The sequence below is a fragment of the Lagenorhynchus albirostris genome, chromosome 17 (genome assembly GCF_949774975.1).
Source record: "Lagenorhynchus albirostris chromosome 17, mLagAlb1.1, whole genome shotgun sequence".
Taxonomy (NCBI): Eukaryota; Metazoa; Chordata; class Mammalia; order Artiodactyla; family Delphinidae; genus Lagenorhynchus; species Lagenorhynchus albirostris.
In genome coordinates this window covers 70,103,829-70,123,091 of record NC_083111.1, presented here as the reverse complement: position 1 = coordinate 70,123,091, position 19,263 = coordinate 70,103,829, and the positions used below count along the sequence as shown (strand labels likewise).

At 50.2% G+C, this 19,263-nt stretch overlaps 1 long non-coding RNA gene across 4 annotated transcripts in view; it reads right to left on the bottom strand.

The window, feature by feature from the left end:
* Nucleotides 1-19,263, bottom strand: part of LOC132507742 (uncharacterized) — a 376,375-nt gene that overhangs the window by 159,998 nt on the left and 197,114 nt on the right. For all 4 annotated transcript variants that reach the window (XR_009536285.1, XR_009536286.1, XR_009536287.1 and 1 more), the window contains exon 4: nt 12,888-13,034. This is a non-coding gene — a long non-coding RNA (uncharacterized LOC132507742). The remainder of the gene's footprint in view (nt 1-12,887; nt 13,035-19,263) is intronic.

Sequence of the window (19,263 nt, the reverse complement as noted above, 5' to 3'; positions counted from 1 at the left end):
TCCTCATCTGTAAAGTGGGTGACCTCTCCAGGTAGCCACGAGGATCGGCTGAGCGCTCCACAACAGTACAGCCCTGCACAGACAACGGGGAGGATTTAACGCCGAGATCTGAACCCCTTTTTTACAAGAGTTGACAACCTGGAATTTAACTCGTGATGAATGCCAAAGTGTGGGGAAGAAAACATGTTTACCGCTGAAAGACTGAACAGAGCAAGGCAGTGAGCACCGTGATTCCAAGTCACCGGCCTCAGCCGGGCTCACGCCTAATGTGCCTTCCAACTCGGCCCGCGTTGGAGCAGCTCCTGACTTTTGGAATGTGTCTGGAATCCCAAGGACAGTCTGTACATTTTAAATTAGAAAAAAAAAAAATTCTCTGCAAGGTTTTGTTCACATATGCTAAAGGGAAGTATTTAGGACCTACGGCCTTGAAAATAAATCTTACATAACTCACCTCTGGGATAGGGAAAAAAAAGTGTTTTCCAGTTAGGTGAACAGGGTTTGAATGCTGGCTCCGTGCCCTTTTGTAGATTATTTATTATCTCCTAGCTTCAGGATGATAATATCTTTCCTGCAGGGTAATAATCAGAGCGATGTGTGTAGACAGTGCAGATGTTCAATAAATGGTAGTTGTTTTTTTCTTAGTGGGGAGACTCAGGGAACTAACAAAGCCATGGGGTAGCATCACCCAGAAGCCGTACCTTGGGAGAAATCAGCTCATTATGAAAGGGGAGGAGGCCCAGGGTGGTCTGGCTACCCAGAGCTAAGGCTGACCTCAGCTCAGCCTGGGAAAGGTGAGGCCAGGATAGCATGTCTTTCTCAGGGATGTGGGAAAGCTAAATTCGACTGCAAATCCAAATGCAAGGCCGGCCCTGTGGTCTGTGCCCCTCTGAGATCCTGGCGTGCGTGAGTAGAATGCACTAGGCTTTTCTGGGAGGGGAAGGGAGCGCGTCTTCACCAGAGAGTGCAGACGGTACCATTAGGGGCGGCACCGGGCAGCTGGGAGTGCAGCGGGTAGCAGAAGCAGCGAGGGGTGGGTTTCCATCAAATCACCCGCGGGCGACTGGTTAAATATTCAGAGTCTGGGTCTACTTCTTGGTTTCAGGAGGGCTGGTGTGGGGCCTGTGAGTAATCTGCATTTCACCAGGCCCCACAGATGCTTCTGACACTCCCCAAGGGCATGGGAACCGCTCCCGGGGTAGAAGAGGACCAGGCGCTGGTCTCAGAAGCCTCGGTTCAAGACGCAGCGGGGCGCCAGCTCTCAGGTCCAGTTGTAAAATTTCTCTGTAAAATACTGGGACTGGGCCCAGTAAGGGGAAGGCTGGCTGGGACGACTCTGCAGGCTGCAAACGCATGTATAAACAGGGAAGTATCAGTATGAGCTATGCACTAAATTATATATATTATGTGTGTGTGTGTGTGCGCATATATATATATATAACCATATATTCACATATACATACACACATATGCTTTCATATATACATATGCATGTATAATGCACAAAACCACATGTGTGTATATACATATACATGTCTACAGAAAGCCACGAATGTGTATATAGACACATATACACAGAATCTCATATATATATACATGTATACATACGGATACGCTTATGTATACATATATATCTCTATGTGTGCGCTCATATTCACATATATATATACATGTGCAAGTGTATACATACACATGTATATACACATGCAGGTAAAGGCACACACACGCACATGTATTTCAACTAATCCTCATGTATCTACTGTAGTACTAAGAGCCCATTTTCCTGATGAAGAATCTGAGGCATGGAGAGAATAGGAAACTTGCCTAAGGTCACACGGCCAGTTCGTGGTAGAGGCTGGATTTGAAACAAGGTAGACTGGCTCCAGAGTTCCTATGCACCCTCACTAGATTAGAACAGATAACCCAAGAGGTTAAACAGAGGACAGACCTAGAGTCATAAACTGAAATGTACAACTTGCACCCTGGGGTAGGCCATGTCCAGCGATGTCTGCCCAGAATTCCTCCCATTTCTGTCCATTGAGAGTTGGAGTCAATTTCTCCTGCCCGTGTACACACACACACACACACACACACACACACACACACACACACACACACACACACACACACACACACACACACCATAGCCTGGCCAGTTGACACATAAAAGTAACGCTCACACTGCATTTTCCCCACTCTGTATCAGTTAGCCCTGCAAACCTGAACCCAACATTCCCAGCCCACAGTCACGATTTACCGTCATGAATCACACAATTAGCAAAACAAATGACACTTGCAGTTAGAGCCTGTCAAATTGAACCGTGGGGTGCCTGAAGCATGTGGCAAGAAGCTACCAGCCCCGCCAAAGCCACGTGGCGAATAAACCTAGAGTAAAAGGTCAACAGGCGTGGTTGAAATGGACCATCTCTGCTTCAGTCAACAGGTGACAGTAACAAAGACGGCAGCATGGGACATCTACTTAAAAGGAGGGAGGGGGACTTCCCCGGTGGAGCAGTGGTTAAGAATCTGCCTGCCAATGCAGGGGACACGGGTTCGAGCCCTGGTCCGGGGAGATCTCACATGCTGTGGAGCAACTAAGCCAGTGTGCCACAACTGCTGAGCCTGCGAGCCACAACTACTGACCCCGCATGCCACAACTACTGAAGCCCGTGCGCCTAGAGCCCGTGCTCTGCAACAAGAGAAGCCACCACAATGAGAAACCCGCGCACTGCAACGAAGAGTAGCCCCCGTTCTCCACAACTAGAGAAAGCCCGCGCGCAGCAACGAAGACCCAACGCAGCCATAAATAAATAAATAAATAAATTTTATTAAATAAATAAATAAATACATAAAATAAAAGGAGGGAGGAAACCATGGTGAGTTCCAGGACCTGGCTCTAGCCCCAACTGGCTGTGTGATCTTAGACCATTACTTCACCTCTCTGGCCTCATTTCCCCAGGTAAGCTTGGTGATGTCCAAAGAGCTATCAAGTTCTTTTCATGATTCTCCTTAGTTTCATCTTAAGCATTGGTCATTGCCATAGCGTTTACTTTTGACTGGGAAGGGAAAGAAATCCAGCAAACTCTACTTTGCCACTGTAAGGAAACCAGGGGACAGAGGGTGTCACTGACCTCATGGTAACACAGTAAGTCACTGACAGAACCTTCAAAACCCAGGAACCCCAAACCCAGGCTATTCTCCTCCTATGGTTAATACCACTCTGCTCCTACACTGGATTCTAAGTTACCTACGTAGGAATTCACACCCTCCCACGCCTCTGGACGTGTCCTGCAGCCACCCAGCAGTTCCTCAATTAACGCAGGCTGGTGAGACATTATCAGTGTCACTGGATTTTGTTTCCTTGCCCCCGCCAAAGCCAGCTGCTTCCTTCAAATTGGTATCAATTGTGCCAGGAAGTTTCTTTTTCCCTGCAATCTGTTGTCAGAGGGATCTGTCAAATGAAGGACGGAACCAGCTGGGCACATGGAGATACCGGCTGGCCGCTCTGGACTGGCTCATCCCAGCCCCATTGGTCGTTTGGCCAGTGCCCTGTGCTAGGGGCTCTACTGACTGATAGTGAGGACAAAAGGAGAGTCGTTACGATATTTAATCAGAAAGCACCATCATCATCCTAAAGAACCTCTGGTCTGCTCCAAAGCCAGCTAGGAAACTGACCTCACCCCCTTCCTATAAGCCCACAGCCTCCAGTCCATCCAAGACCAAGGGATGCAATATGTCTCCTGGGGGCAACATGTCCAGGAAAACAAAGCTTTTCTGAGGATCTGTGTGGACATCGGATGGGACTACCTCTCACTCATCTCACAGATGACGAAACTAAGGCTGATCATAATACTAACATGTATGTATACAAGTACACAGTGCGTACAAGGTCCTGTTCTAAGTGCCTGACGTGCTGTGGTAGGCAGAATAGTGGTCCCCCAAAGATGCCCATGCCTGAATCCCTGAAATCTGTGGCTACATTAGGGTACATGGCAAAGAGGAATTCAGGATGCAGATGGAAATAAATGGCTAATGTGTTCACCTTAATATAGTGAGGTTATCCTGGATTGTTTCCGTGCGTCCAATATAATCAGCAGTGTCCTTAAAAATGGACGAGGGAGGCAGAAGAGAAAGCTGTGACTAAGGAAGAAAGGCGTGAAAAGAGGTCATGTGGCTGGCCTTGAAGACGAGGGAAGGGGCCATAAGTCTAGGGACGCAGGCGGCATTTAGAAGCTGGAAGAGGCAAGGAAACAGACTCTCTCCTGGAGCCTCCAGAAAGAACCAGCCCTGTGTACCTTGATTTTAGCCCAGTGGGACCCACCTTGGATTCTACCCTATGGAACTGTAAGATAGTAAATTTGTGTTGTTTTAAGCCCCTGAATTTGTGGTCATTTGTTACAGCAGCAATAAGAAACTAATATGTGAACCAACTCACTTTATTAATTATAATTTTTATAATAATTTCATGAGGTGTTATATTAGTCACTATGGCTACAAGAATGCTGCATTAACAGAATACCGCCAACTCAGCAGCATACAATAATAAGCATTTATTTCTCACTCACGTGTCTGTTAGTCAGCTAGCAGTTAGATGATACAGGGGAGGTCTGTCTGAGCTTGGCTCCGTGCTAGGTGTGAATTCTGAATCTGCTCCAATTCTCTCATCTTCTGTGGGTTGGATACTACCAAAGGCATGTTGTCATGATGAAAGGCACACAGGAAAGCAAGCCCAACTGCATCCACACGTTTCCATCCTCCACTCCAGTGATATTGCTAACATCCCATGAACCAAAGCAAGTCACATGGCCAAGACCAAAGTCACAGGGTGAAGAAGTGCATTCGCCCACCTTGAGGCCACGGCAAAGGAACGCATGTGTTGATTTTATTATGGAGGAGTGAAGAACTGGGACCAATAGTTCAGTCTACCATTGACAAACGCTACTGTCAGCATCCCATTCTACAGGTGAGGAAACCAAGGCACCGGGTCATTAAGAAACTCATCCATGATCACATTGCTAGTAAATGATGGAGTCAGGATCAGAACCCATTCTGCCTTCAGAATGGGCTTACATGTAACTAATCGCTGGAGCAAGGTCCCTGTGACTCTAAATGCCCCTGTCTCTGGGTCAGGTGGGGGTGTCATCCAGGGGCTGCAAAGATCCCCAGAAGTGAGAGAAAGACACTGGGAGAGGGAGGTTCCCAGTAAAATGCAGTTCTTTGCCATAGCGTCCAGAGACTCAGGATGCTCTTGGGGGCCCTTCCATCTCCTGGCATGGGCAGGGGGTCACCAAACTCCTCTCCCTTGGCCCTGTAACTGTGTGTCAGTGAAAACTCCAACTTAAGGTAATGACACACTAAGGGCAGAAGAGAGGGGAGGGGATGCCTGAAGTCCAACCCCCTCCATGTCCTGCAGCACCTGAGCCTCAGCCCTTCTCCTTGTCACCCCAGCCAAGATCTCCCCACTTCTGGCTGAAAGCGGGTGGCACACACTCTAACCAAAACCGAGAAGCCCTCTGAGACAGCGAGGCAGGTAACACTTTTAGAGCACACACTATAAGCTCTCAGATTTTCCTTTCCTATCACGCAGGCGACTGGCACTGCTCCCAGCCTGAGCTCAGAACAGCAAGGCTCAGTGAAGTTGAGGGATTTGCCGACAGTCACCCAGTTATTGAATGGGGGTGCCCACACTGCAACCCAGGTCCCCTTCTCTTTACCATGCTGCCAGCCCTGAACCCAGTGCAGAAACTTCAAGGAGAACCTCCCTGAGAGATGGGACCGTGGCCCTTTGATTCGTGCGCTGCCCATCCACTGAGCGCCCCCGGGGAAGGCCCTGGCAGAGGGGTCCAGAGCTACTGCACTTTTGAGTCCTGGTTTTACCATCTACTAGATGGGAGAGCTGGGCCACGTTACTTAAGCTTTCTGTGCTTCCGTTTCCTCACCTGTAAAATGAATGAAGGCAATAACAGTATCTCGGGGGTCCCTAACCCCCAGGGCGGTGGACCGGTACTGTTAGGAACCAGGCCACATAGCAGGAGGTGAGCTGCGGGCAAACGAGCGAAACATCATCTGCCTCTCTCCATCGCTCGCATTACCGCCTGAACCATCCCCCCCCACACACACCCCAGTCCGTGGAAAAACTGTCTTCCACGAAACCGGTCCCTGGTGCCAAAAAGGTTGGGGACTGCTGCAGTATCTAACACCTCAGGAGGGGCTTCTGAGGATTATAGGGTTTGGTAAAAATGAAGCACTTACAACAGTGCCTGGCATATGGCCGGTGTGATAAAAGCACTAGCTTTTATTGTCGTAACTGCGGTAGACAAAAATGACTTCATCCTCGCCTTTACAGGATTCCAGCCTGGTGAAGGAAAACAGATGTGAAACAAACACAAATAAACATGTCATTACAGATCACGCTATGAAGGAAAAGTGGAGTGAATGGGAGGAAACAACAACAGGACAGCTTAAGGGTCAGAAAGCACTCACCACACAAAGACGGAGGGAATGAGCATTCCAGGTGGAGGAATGACACGTGCAAAGGCCCTGGGGCATCAGGAAACAGGTTAGTTTTGTATCACTCTGCAGAGGTCGGTGAGGCTGGAGAACACTGAGTAAGAAGGAGAGCAGCTGGGCCAACTCACACAGGAGCCCCGTAGGGGTTTTGGTCTTTATCCCAGGAGCAGAAATGGGAAGGCTTACGTATGTTGTGGGTCAGACACAAGTGGATTCCCACTTAACAAAGTCATGCTGGCTGCTGAGTGGAGAATGGATTGCCGAGGGGTGAGATTGGATTCAGGGAATCAAATCTGGAAGCTGTTGTTGTGATCTAGGCAGGATGACTTGGATAAGAGTGTTGGTGGTGGAGGGAAGAAAAAAACTCAACTGAAGCCCCAGGGGCCTGAGGCCCATGAGGAGAGAGTCCAGAAGCTGTGGCCAGGATGGTCAGCTGGCTGGCTCTCACCCACTGTCCTGGCCACGGACAAGCTGCCCTGCGTGCTCAAGGCACCATCCTGCTTAGCCAGCTTGGAATGTTCTAGAACATCTCTCTCAGTGGACTTTACTTCTCAAGGCTTTATGAAGGGCCATGCTGAGAGGTGCTGGTGACCTCGGAGCTGACCCCCATACCCTTGGCAGGAAGGGAAGCCATAGTGGGGATAGTGGGATACGTCTGAAAATCAGATGTACAGCCCGACAAGGTCAAGAGTGGTATCTTGAAGCGGGACCTCATCGTCTTTGACCCATCTCAAGGGAGGCATCCTCTCCTTGGGCACAGAACTTCTCCCACACCCCCCGCCCCCATCCAACACCAGGCTCTGAGCTACCTTCAGGGAGGGGCCCATGTCTTTCCAGATCTGTGGTCCAGGCCTGGACAACCATCCTGCTGGAAGATGGGCTCTGTGAGGGCAGCTGCCATGTTACACCTCCTTGTAACCCCAGTGCCTGATGTATCGCGTGCACTCAATCGAATTACGTTCAACGAGAGAACAGATGACTCTCTTCCATTCCCTTGGAGTCAACGTCTCCGTCACTAAATCCATGGTCCCTGTGGCCAAGCCAAAACCATGCCCACTAGTCAACAGCTAATGCCCTACAGGGACCCACATCACGCTAGGAAGTCAGCATGGGCGGAAAGAGAAGAGTCCATTCCTGCTGTCCAGACACGAGGACGTCAGACACCTTCCAACAGAGGAAGATGCCTTGGGGGTGGAGGAACCTAAAGATGGAAGGGAACTTGAGCTCAGGCGGGATCTGGATACAGAGGGACAGCCTGTTAGACAGAGGGGAGCCTCCACTCCCTGAATACCTGCCATGAGCCAAACCCCAGCAGGAGCCCGTAGACAGGTTCTTCCCACAAGAGCCCCGGCACACGAGCTAGCGGCCCACGTCACGGCAGAGGACGCCGAGGCTCAGAGTGGTGAAGCGACTTGCTCGTAATCACAGAGCCAGCCGCCGGTAGAGCTGCGGTTGAACACAGCCCTGTCGGCGGCCAGAGCCCATGGACCCCATAGCCATCCAAAGAGGAAGAAACGTCGAGAACAAAGCATAAAAGTCAAAGAAAGACGGCGGCGGGTTCAAAAGACAAGGAGGCGACCTGCTTACCAGGACCAGTGTCCCACCCAAAGGTGACCAGGATAAAATCACAGAGACCTCAAAGGCCACGCTAAGAGTTTAGACTATTTTCGCGTGGAGAGGGACATGGTCAGAGCTGTGCTTTCAGAATTTGTACTTGGCCATAGGGAGGAGGAGAGGTGAGGGACAGGAAAACTCGGCATGCCCGACGCGAGGCCCGGCACGGGAGAGGCAGGGCAAGAGAGGGAGGAAAACAGGAAGTGAGGCCAACTGGAAGGAAGCAGGAGCAGGGCCTCTGGCTGGAAGGGGTCCAGGGAGAGAGGGAGAAACCACTTCCCCTCTCCTTTCTGATGAGGGCAAGATTATTACTTGAGAGCAGCGCAGGACTTCCGAAAACACAGGACGAGAAGAGCCCTGAGCATGTGTCCCCCACAGAGGTCGCGGTACCCAAATCATGTGGTCACTCTGACCACCTCCGTCTACACTGGAGCTTCATCCACACTGAGCTCTGGCCTCAGACCCTGGGGGACCCAGCAGTGCCCCTTCCTCTGGCATCTCAGGGCCAAAGACAGGCACAGAGATCAATGGAACCCAAAGGCAAGTGGTGAGAGACGGAAAGAAAACTGGATGAAGAAACCAAGGTGCAGAGAGGTAGACAACTTGCCTGATGTACAGCGAGTGCGTCCCAGAACCAGGATTCTAACGCAGGCTCCTCTGTGTAGACCTTGCCTGTACCACTCAGGGTCCCAGCAGGGAGGAAGCAGAGGAGTAAGCGCCCTGACCTCACTCCCTTCCTGCCTTCCCACTTGCCAGTGCCTCCCGAACAGAAGCCCGAGGGCAGCAGAGCCCCGTGTGGTACCCATCCTGCTGCCTCCACACAGGTCGGCCTCCTGACGGGGACGTGGAGGTCGCCCAGCACCTCGTCACTCCCACAGCCAAGTCTCTGGTAGGTACCTGGGCCTCAGCTGCCTCCACCCTGCAATCCACAGGGCCGGCGAACAGCCTGGACTCAGCAGCCGGAGGCCGCCTGCCTCTGCACAAGGGCAAGACGCCTCACACGCCTCCACCCCAAGCTGGTCCAGCAGCATCAGGCTCTCTCCTTCCTTCCTCATTCACACTCCCGGGCCCTGCCCTGTTTCTATCATATGCAAAAATCTCAAAATAGCCTACATCCGTTAAGGCAGGCCATTGGGAGTGGCTGTCTTGAGAGAAGAGGGCCAGCTGACGCCACTGCAGCCCAAGCCGCCCACTCTGGGCCCCGGCCTGCCCCTCTTACCCTCCCTGCCAGCCGTGCACATGAAGGCCTGGCTGCCGGTAAAAAGAAAGGGCTCCTATCTCTGATTCCACAGGGCCTCTGATAAGAAATGTCATCCCTTGCTGTGTAATATTACCTGGCCGGATAAGAATCTCTATCATGCTCAAACATAGGCTGGCCTATGAACACAGAGCCCGGCGGCGCAGGATAATTTGTTTGCTTAAGCTGAAAGCCCTGGGAGGCTGAGAGAAGTGCACTGAATAAAAGAGGAAGCCAAATTATAACCTATCTGACTTGGAGTGAGGACTGTTGCCCAGGGAAGGATGCAGCACCTGAGGACAACAGCGGGCCTGCCTCACTTTCCTCCCGACCCAATAAGCATTTTCACCTTCCTCTTTCCTCAAAGGGCACTTTCCCCTATGTGATCGCATTTAATCCTCATGACAACCTCAAGAGAAGCATTCTTAGCCTCCTTTTACAGATCAGGAAATTGAGGTTCAGCAAGGTTAAGTAACGTGGCCAAGGTCACATGGGCAGCCACACCGGCGTGTGGAATCAAACCCATCGGGTCTGACTCACCAGCCTGCTGTCAGGTCAGGAGTCCGCTCCCAGCTGCTGGGTCGCTTGGCTCATACAATAAAATTAATCAATTAAGTCAGATCGGCCTGACTGACAGCGTCAGCTACATGTTATCATCTCGAAGGTCCGTTTCAAGCCTCTCCCCTCAACCCCTCGAGTCTTTGTAATCTGGGGAATAATGAAGCCTGGCAGAGCACAGAGACTCAAGCGGCGGGGGTGGGTAGGCCAGGGACGGTACCCAGGAGAGGAGAAGGGACACCCGGGGCTTCCACTCCAGCCCATGTGTTTGAGGGGCAGGAGGCAGAAGGACACTGTGGGAAGAAAACTCCCCCGTCCGTTCATCATTCATGCGTTCACAGATACTAATGGGAAGGCTGTGGTGTGCCTGGATCTGGGCTTGGCCCAGGTGATAATATCCTTGCACATGGACAGATCCTGCCCTCCTGGAGGGGTCTGTCTTCTGGGACGTACAGATCAACAGAGGCAGGAACCACAGACTGTGTTAAGTGTGGACATACAGGCAGCTGATTTGGGAGTGGTGGGTGCGCATCAGTGGAGCCGTTATGTCAGCCCACTCTACACACTGTGATATGCCCTCCTTCTTTTCGTTTTTTAAAATCAACATTGTTAAGGACGACAGTGGTGAACAGAACTTCAAGACAACTTCAAGCGAACTTCCGTATCGCTTCGTAAAGCCACCCATTCTTTTTAACAGCTGTGGAGTACTCCATTTTATGAAGGCATTATGATTTAATCAACCGATCCCCAACTGAGGAGCATGTAAATTGTGTCTCTCTGGGGGAGACGAATAGATGAAGCAGAGAGGACTATTAGGGCAGGGAAACGATGCCATACGATACTACCATGGTGGATACATGTCATTATACAGTTGTCATAGAATGTTCAACACCGAGAGTGAATCCTAATACAAACTATGGGCTTCGGGTGATAACGATGTGCTGGAGAACGTAGATTCGTCAGTTGTAACGACTATACCATTCTGGCATTCTTGCTAGTGAGGGAGGGAGACTACACCATTCTTGCTAGTGAGGGAGGCTGCATGTGGGGACAGAGCATATATGGGAACTCTCTATACTTTCCACTCCATTTTTCTGTGAACCTAATAATAATAAAATCAATTGATCAGGCAAATGTGCATTTAGCTCAAAAATCTAAATTCCATTCTGTGTTCTTTTTTTTAATTTTTTTCTATTTCTTTCTTTATTTTCTTTATTTTTGGCTGCGTTGGGTCTTCGTTGCTGCATGCAGGCTTTCTCTAGCTGTGGTGAGCGGGGGCTGCTCTTCATTGTGGTGCACGGGCTCATCGTGGTGGCTTCTCTTGTTGCAGAGCACAGGCTCTAGGTGCACGGGCTTCAGTAGTTGTGGCTTGCGGGCTCTGAAGCGCAGGCTCAGTAGTTGTGGCGCACTGGCTTAGTTGCTCTGCGGCATGTCGGATCTTCCTGGACCGGGGCACAAACCCATGTCCCCTGCACTGGCAGGCAGATTCTTAACCACTGCGCCACCAGGGAAGCCCTCTGTTTTCTATTGACTATTTTTCTCCCTAAGTTTGGGTCAAATTCTTCTGTTTCTTTACATATCCAGTAATCCAATTAAAAACTAGGCACTGAAGATAGGGATAGGGGATTAAGAGGTACAAACTGCTACATATAAAATAAATAGTCTACAAGCCTATATCGTACCGCACAGGGAATAGAGCCAATATTTTATAACAACTATGAATGGAGTCTAATCCGTAAAAATTTTGAATCGCTATGTTGTCATCCCAAAACTAACACAATATTGTAAATCAGGGGTCCCCAACCCCCGGGCCACGGACCACTGCTGGTCCGTGGCCTGTTAGGAGCCAGGCCACACAGCAGGAGGTGAGCGGCGGGAGAGCGAGCGAAGCTTCATCTGTATTTACAGCCGCTCCCCATCGCTCACGTTACTGCCTGAGCTCTGCTTCCTGTCAGATCAGCGGTGGCATTAGATTCTACTGTGTACAGCGCATGTGAGGGATCTAGGTTGCGTCCTCCTTGTGAGAGTCTAATGCCCGATGATCTGAGGTGGAGCTGAGGCTGTGATGCTGGCGCTGGGGAGCGGCTGCAAATACAGATTATCATTAGCAGAGAGGTCTGACTGCACAGAGACCATAATAAATCAATTGCTTGCCGACGCATATCAAAACCCTATCAGTGAGTGACAATTAAGCTGTATCTTACAGACTAGACTGGACATAAGCAACACACGTCAGGTGTCACTGTCTCCCATCACCCCCAAATGGGACCATCTAGTTGCAGGAAAACAAGCTCAGGGCTCCCACTGATTCTGCATTATGGTGAGCTGCATAATTATTTCATTATATGTTACAATGTAATAATAATAGAAATAAAGCGCACAATAAATGTAATGTGCTTGAATCATCCTGAAACCGTCCCCCACCCCGTTCCGTGGAAAAATTGTCTTCCACGAAACCAGTCCCTGGTGCCAAAAAGTCTGGGGACTGCTGCTGTAAATCAAATATACCTCAATTTAAATAAAAAAATAAAATAAAAATTAGGCATTGTACGTCGATAAGTAAATAGAGAAATAACTAGATAAAAACTGTCTCACTGTTTGCTATTTCAAACAATGTTGAGATGAAGATCCTATTCACATCATCTGCAACTAGGCATGTATTTCTGCAGAATAAACTCTAAGAGTTCACCCAGCAACTTTAAGCTCGACTTCTCCTGCCCCCTTCACTGTAGCCGTGGCGAAGTCTCACACTGGGTCTTGACAGCTAGGGGCTCCCCGTGTGCCCGCCCTCTTCAGAGCCTGGGAGGGCTGTCCTAAAGCACCTTCCTCCTCCTTGCTGAGCATCTGCTGCCGTTCCCACAACAGCACATGAGCAAACAAACAAACGTCACTCGGGCTGCTGAGACACCACTCCTCTTGCGCGTGGCGGTTGAGTTCAGGAATCGAGCTGGACACTAAACAAGACACCTACCTCTCTTCACCCAGGCTGCTCCCAGAACTGGCTGGCTTTCTTCTTTTTCTTCTGGGCCCTGAGATGTTCAAGAGTGCAGAGAGCCCAAGGCTGGAGAGAAGCAAATCTCCACAGGAGCTCGGAACTCCTCTGAAACCTCAGCCCGGCCTGGGAAAACACAGTAAATAATGTCAATTATGCAATGTGGAGCCCGAGGCACCCTGAAGAAAAGAATTCATTACAGAAAGAAAAATCCTCTGATATTCAGAAGATAAAAAGAATATGTCTTCGTGGCTGAAATAAAATGGAACCTCAGGTAAAGGACGTCATCCTACACGTGGGAGGCTGGCCATCCACTGGCAGATGCCGGGTGAGGAGAGCAACCATGAGTGAGACAGTCCCACTCCTCCAGGAGCTCGTGATCCCCAGAGGAAGGCATCACTGACTCTTCCTTCGTAGATGAGAGAAGAGGATATTTGAGCTAGGTATTGAAGAGCAGAAGTGCACCAGGCAGAGAGAGGTGGGGAGCTTTTCAAACACTATTAACAGCATGTGCGACACGGAGTGGGAAAGAACGGTCTGCCAGCGGTCAGACTGTAAGGGGAATCCCTCACAGGCCGTGCTAAGGGCTTGCCCTTCCCCCACAGATGTGATGGGGACTCCTAGAGGCTCTTGAGCAGCAGGGTGACAGATGAGATCGAGGCCTCAGCATCACCGTGAAGGATCAGCTGGTGACAGCAAATTCTCAGCCGAGTGCGAACCAGTTCATCACAGAGCAGAGCAACAGACAGAGTGATTAAAACAGCGGCCTCTGGAGCCAGCTCTCTGTCTTCAAACCCCAGCTCTGCCCCTACCAGCTTGAGCAAGTCTTCTCATCTGTGAAATGGGGATGACATCAGCAGAGGTCTCTTTGTGCTAGAACAGGGTCCAGTACACAATAGGGACACAAGACATGACATCTCTGGGACTTCTCCATGCCCCTATTCCCCTAGCGTCCTCATTCAGCACTGCCAGTTCTTTTGAAACGCAAGCGGCCATCAATCGGAGCAAAGGCGGGCAAGGTTTGATTTCGGAGGGCTGGAACTCGGTCTGAAATAGAGTCTGGGAACTGCTAGAGCTGTCAGCTTTCCCAACAGCCCTGTAACAGGGATGATCTGAGATCGTGGTTCTTGACGCTGCTTCACCGGAGAATCCCGGGGGGAGATGTTATAACCCCAATGCCTGGGCTCCACTCCTGGCTAATTAAGTCAGAATCTTTGGGGGTTGGGTCCTGGCAGCAAGATATTTAAATTCCTCAGATGATTCCAATGGGAAACCACGTTTGAGAACAACTGATCTATGAGTCAAACTGAGCAGGAAAGGGAACGCTGGCAGAAGGAAAAGTGCTGCCACCCCAAGCTGTGTCACAGCTACTCGGCCCTCCAGGCTTCTGTTTCCTCCCTGGCTGGGTGGGTGTGACGACGCCTGGACCCTGAACACCTCACAGGGCAGTGGGAGGCCACCCTGAGCTAACAGATTGAGAGTGCCCACGTCACTGACGTTGTGACACACCCCTCAGAGCTCTTCTGGCAACAGAGAAGGGCCCCGCACACCAGTGATGCAACCAGGAAGGGAACTAGTGGCAGAAGCACCGGTTAGGTGTGGAGAGCTAGTAGTGGCCCTCGGTCCTCTCACTAACCAGCTGTGTTACTAGCAGTCCCACCTTTCTGAGCCTCAGTTTCTTCAGCGGTTGACTAGGGATGAGTCCTGACTTACCAATCAGACAAAGGGAGAGTGGGGTGCAAGGCAGGAGGACGTAGGTTGAGCTCTGAAGGGTCAGGCTCATGCAGAGCATTTTTTTTTTTTTTTTTTTTTTTTGCGGTACGCGGGCCTCTCACTGCTGCGGCCTCTCCCGCTGCGGAGCACAGGCTCCGGACGCGCAGGCTCAGCGGCCATGGCCCACGGGCCCAGCCGCTCCGCGGCATGTGGGATCTTCTCGGACCGGGGCACGAACCCGTGTTCTCTGCATCGGCAGGCAGACTCCCAACCACTGCGCCACCAGGGAAGCCCCATGCAGAGCATTTTGATTTAGCGTTTTCTAGGTCTTCCCTGGAATGTGAAACATTCTGGAGAGAGGAAATGCCCCCTTCGACAACTGTTGTGACTGAAGGGAGTCGGGGAGACGAGGGGCCGTGGAAGCTTCCTTCGGGGCAGTCTAGCGGGGAGCCCGCCAGCGTCCAAGTAGGGGTGGGTGATAGGGCAGCAGGGCAGGGTGGGGCCGAGGGCTGCCCTGGCCGAGACATTCAGATAGGAAGTGCTATCTGGGAACAATGGAACTACTGTACCGTTGTCCCAGCCTGGATCTGACAAGAGGGGATAAGACTCCAGGAAATACATCCCCCAACAGCTGGCCAGCGTGGTCCCGACAAACGATGGGCCCCTTTATTTGTTCATTCATTCACTCGTTCGTGTGCCCCGCACTAGTGCACATCAACCACGTACCAAGAATTGTGTTATAAGGCGGGGATGCCGCGATGAATGAGGCTCGGCCTGCACCCTTAAGAGGGACAAAGATAAACAGGGCAAAGAAAGAAGGAACACTTAAGTATAACACCATGTGCTAAAACACAACAGCAATAATAATAAGAGCCACAGCTTAGTGATGGCCAACCAGCACCAGGGTCCAAGCATCCCGGCGTTTTCTATTCAATATCTCAGATCCTCAGTGTCTTCTCCAAGTAAGAGTTCTTGTTCCATTTTACAAATATGGAAACTGAGGCTCAGAGAGGCTGATTACTCGACACAGGTCACACAGCAACTTCAGAGGCTGGGCTCGTATCTGAATTCAGGGCAGTGTTCCTTCAGCGCCTGGGCTCTTTCCCCATAGCTGCTGTAATCCAAAGAATCACAAGATTACAAGACAAAGTATCCTCCCCCATGTACCTCTTACACGCACCGTCCCCTCGTTTGGAGAAAACAGTTTAAAAACCATAACAAGCAAACAAGGAAAAAAAATGAGGCATGGCACCCAGCCTGGAGTTATTGCTCAATACATGCTGACAGACAGAGAAAGACAAATATCATATGATATCATTTAAATGCAGAGTCTAAAAAAAAAACAACAACACACACATGAACTTGTTTACAAAGCAGAAACAGACTTACAGAACGAACTTACGGTTACCAGAGGGGAAGGGTGAGGCGGACGGATAGATTGGGAGTCTGGGATTGACATGTACACATTACTATATTTAAAATAGATAGCCAACAAGGACCTACTGTATAGCACAGGCAACTCTGCTCAATATTATGTAACAGCCTAAGTGGGAAAAGAATTTGAAAAAGAATAGAAACATGTATATGTATAACAATCACTTTGCTGTACACCTGAAACTAATACCGCATTGTTAATCAACTATACTCCAATATAAAATGAAAAGTTAAGAAAAAAAATCAACATGTCCAATAGTTCAAGGATGCTTTAAAAAAAATACATGCTGACAAATCAGAATCCGACTATAAGAGCATCTGAGCAGTGGGGCAGGGGTGTGAGGTATTTGGGATCCAGCAGGCCTGGGTTTGAATCCCGGCTTCAGTATTTACACCTCCCTGAACCTCAGTTTACTCATCTTAAAGATGGGAGCAATAAAACCTTCCAAAGGACAACTGGGACGAGGTCCAGAAAATGGAGACAATTTCCTGCCCTTTAAGATCCCTGCAAGCCCCGCCTCAGCCTTGGGTGAAAGAAAAAAGCAAGTGAAAGGACAACCAGGAGAGACACTGGCATGTTTTGGAAGCTCCCACCAACTCTGGAAACACCGGGAACTCGACATCTTCCACAGAGTGCCGTTCCCCTCCCTTGGACTGGGCAGCCCTCCGGGAAAGGGCACGAACTCACTTTAATTCTGGCGCCGCACCTGCCCACCGGCCTGGATGCCACCTAATCTTCTCAAGACTGTGCCCACTGATGCCTGAGTACTGCTCAGAAAGCTGGGGTACAGCCAAACAGGGGCGTCCCGGGGCAGGGGACAGCTGCTGCGGGAATGATGACCCCTATTACCTTTAGTTAACATTTACTAAATCCTTACTGTGTGGCAGGCACTACACTTAGTTTTTCTGTTTTTTGTTTTACCGGCAGGGAGGCATTCATGGTTTAAATTAGAATTTAAACCTTTAGATTTAAATGATTCCAGACTCTTCAGCTGCTGGTAGCTGGGTGATCTTGAGTAAGTCGCTTTACCTCCCTGTGCCTGAGTCTGGGCCTGGAGGTCAACTCTAAAATAGAGACTCATCTGTTCCACCCATATTTAGTAGGCACCTACCCACGTTCCAGGGACTAAAGCATTAAATACAAGTAACAGAGACCTCGGCATTTGCAGGGTTCGAGAGGGGGCGGGGGTGGAAGACAGTCAACAGACAGACAAATAAACAAGTAACTACATAGGGGGTCAGATGGTCATATGATACGTGTTGCAGAGACCAATAGAGGAAGAACGGGAGAGGGAGATGGGGGTGGGGGGTGAGGTGGGTACTGTTTATACAGAGGGGCCAGGACGGCCTCTCAGGTAAGGAGACATTTGAGACACGTGTGTGTGTGCATGCACGTGTGTGATGTTTACTGAGCACTTACTATATTCCAGGTAGCCATTCCAGGGTTAGGTTAGGTGTTTCACGTGGATTGACTCATTGTACCCTTTCCAACATCCCTAGAAGGAAGACGGCGATACTTTCCCTACTTTACAGAGGACAAAACGGAGAAACATTATTTAAATGACTTGTTCAGGTGACCCAGGTGATTAAAAGCAGAGTAGGCTGTGGGCCTCTGAACTGCACACACTCATTCTTCCATTCCTAGAAAGCCGTTTGCCAGCAAGTGATGCTCTGTGGACCGTTACTGTGATCACCATCAAGATGCCTACGAGATAAGAAGCAGAGGACGAAAGGAGAGGGAAGCACAGCTCCTGGCACAAAATACACATTTGAAACCCATTTGGAAAATAAAGGCGCGGTGACTGTAGACGCCTCGTCCTCTCTGTCTGTCTCTGAGAGACACAACACCTTCACTCCCTTTTTTATTCAGCTTTACTCAATTTCCTCGAGAGAAGAAGACCTGAGGTTCTGCACCCATTTTTAGGCTGACTTCCGACCTGCAGCTTTGTTCAGGGTCCTGATGGCTTCCACACCAAAGGCAAAAGCCACCCATCAAACTCACGACAGCTCCTCTCCCTTCTCAGGGTCATCATTCCAGAGCCAACCTTGGGGGTTTTCTGCTCAAGCCACAGCCTCCAGCAATGGGGAAAAGCGGAGGACGGGCCGCCGACGATGGTTCTGCAAGGTCCCAGGAAGCAGACGTGGTAACATTCCGAGGCGGACTCCTCCTTTGAAAGACTGGCATCTGCCTCGGAGATTCTCATCCTCCAAAAGGCCAGAAAGAGCTCCTTTGTAAAGACTGTTGAAGAACCTGCTTCCAGGGAGCCTCCATGATGCGCTTCTTCTCTGGTTTCCCAGTGGACTGGAGCTCCCAGAGGCAAGGTCTCAGGAGTTTGCCCCGTACACCTCGCATCTGAGTGGATCCAGAGATGGACGGATGCAAGGGAAGGAGAAAAGGGAAAGGGAGGGAGGGGAGGAAGGAAGGAGGTGTGCAGTGGAGGGTGAGCAAAACAAATTCTATGGCACGACATCAGGGGAGGTAGAAAGGAAAGGGGAAACGGATGAAAGCAAAGTGTCCATTAATATGGAATAGTTGAAAAAAAACCATGGAATACTATGCGGCAGTTAAAAAAGAGTGAGGTATGTGGACACACAGAGAAAAGCTACAAGTTACATTGCTGAGTGAAAAACGAATACATTGAAATAACTGATTCCCTCTAGACCTGGATGCCACAGAGTCCATGGAACCAGAGACAAGGCTGGTGGCTAGATCTGGGGTTAAATCCCAAGGAGATCAGCTGACCGAGTCCACTGCCTCAGCGGACATTTCCACCCACGTGGAAAGGAAGGCCACACCTCCCCTCTAGGCCTCTAGGCAACAGTGATCTCATGACCCCGTTTCTAGTCTGGCTTTGGTCCCCCGGTACCTTGAAGGCAAAACAAATCAAATGAGCAACCTTCCGCTCCTGGGCCCCAGCCTGTGAAAATCCACAAAGAACAGCGCGTTTGCACGGAGCTGCAAACTGAAAACCTACGGGCTCTTTCTGGCTACAGGCTCCACCCACAGGATGTGTAAAATATTTCTCAACTAACTGCCTACATCTAAAAATTCAGGAAATTTCATTACAAGGTCCAAAAATGTATTTGGCAACCCTGGTCCCACGCAAGACAACAGCTGGTTGAATGCTGAGGGCAGGGTGGTCCTTTATTCAAGGTATGTACGCTCCCGCTGGCTGGAGCCCCATCCCTCAGAGACGACCAAGCCCAA